General features: G+C 43.1%; 1 protein-coding gene across 1 annotated transcript in view; it reads right to left on the reverse strand.

Moving 5' to 3' along the window:
• The window catches only part of LOC119585710 (Y+L amino acid transporter 2-like), a 35,590-nt gene that overhangs the window by 12,295 nt on the left and 23,070 nt on the right, over window positions 1–225 (reverse strand). The window lies entirely within an intron of this gene.

A 225-nucleotide genomic window follows, 5' to 3' on the forward strand; every position in this document is an offset into this window, starting at 1 on the left:
AACAGAAGGGATGGTAACTGGTAGAGAATCAGGGCAAAGAGGCAGGCGAAGAGGAAGCCCTATATATTCTAGTTCCACAGAATCCCCGCATAAGCATATTCTGCCGGACACTACAGCGCACAAAATTCTGCGCGGGAAGAGAGGGAGAATTACCCAGGAGTATATAGAAAGAAATGAATGAAAAAAAATCGATTTACCTGCTAACATACATAAATGAACATGACC

This window comes from Penaeus monodon, chromosome 20 (genome assembly GCF_015228065.2).
Source record: "Penaeus monodon isolate SGIC_2016 chromosome 20, NSTDA_Pmon_1, whole genome shotgun sequence".
Lineage (NCBI taxonomy): Eukaryota > Metazoa > Arthropoda > Malacostraca > Decapoda > Penaeidae > Penaeus > Penaeus monodon.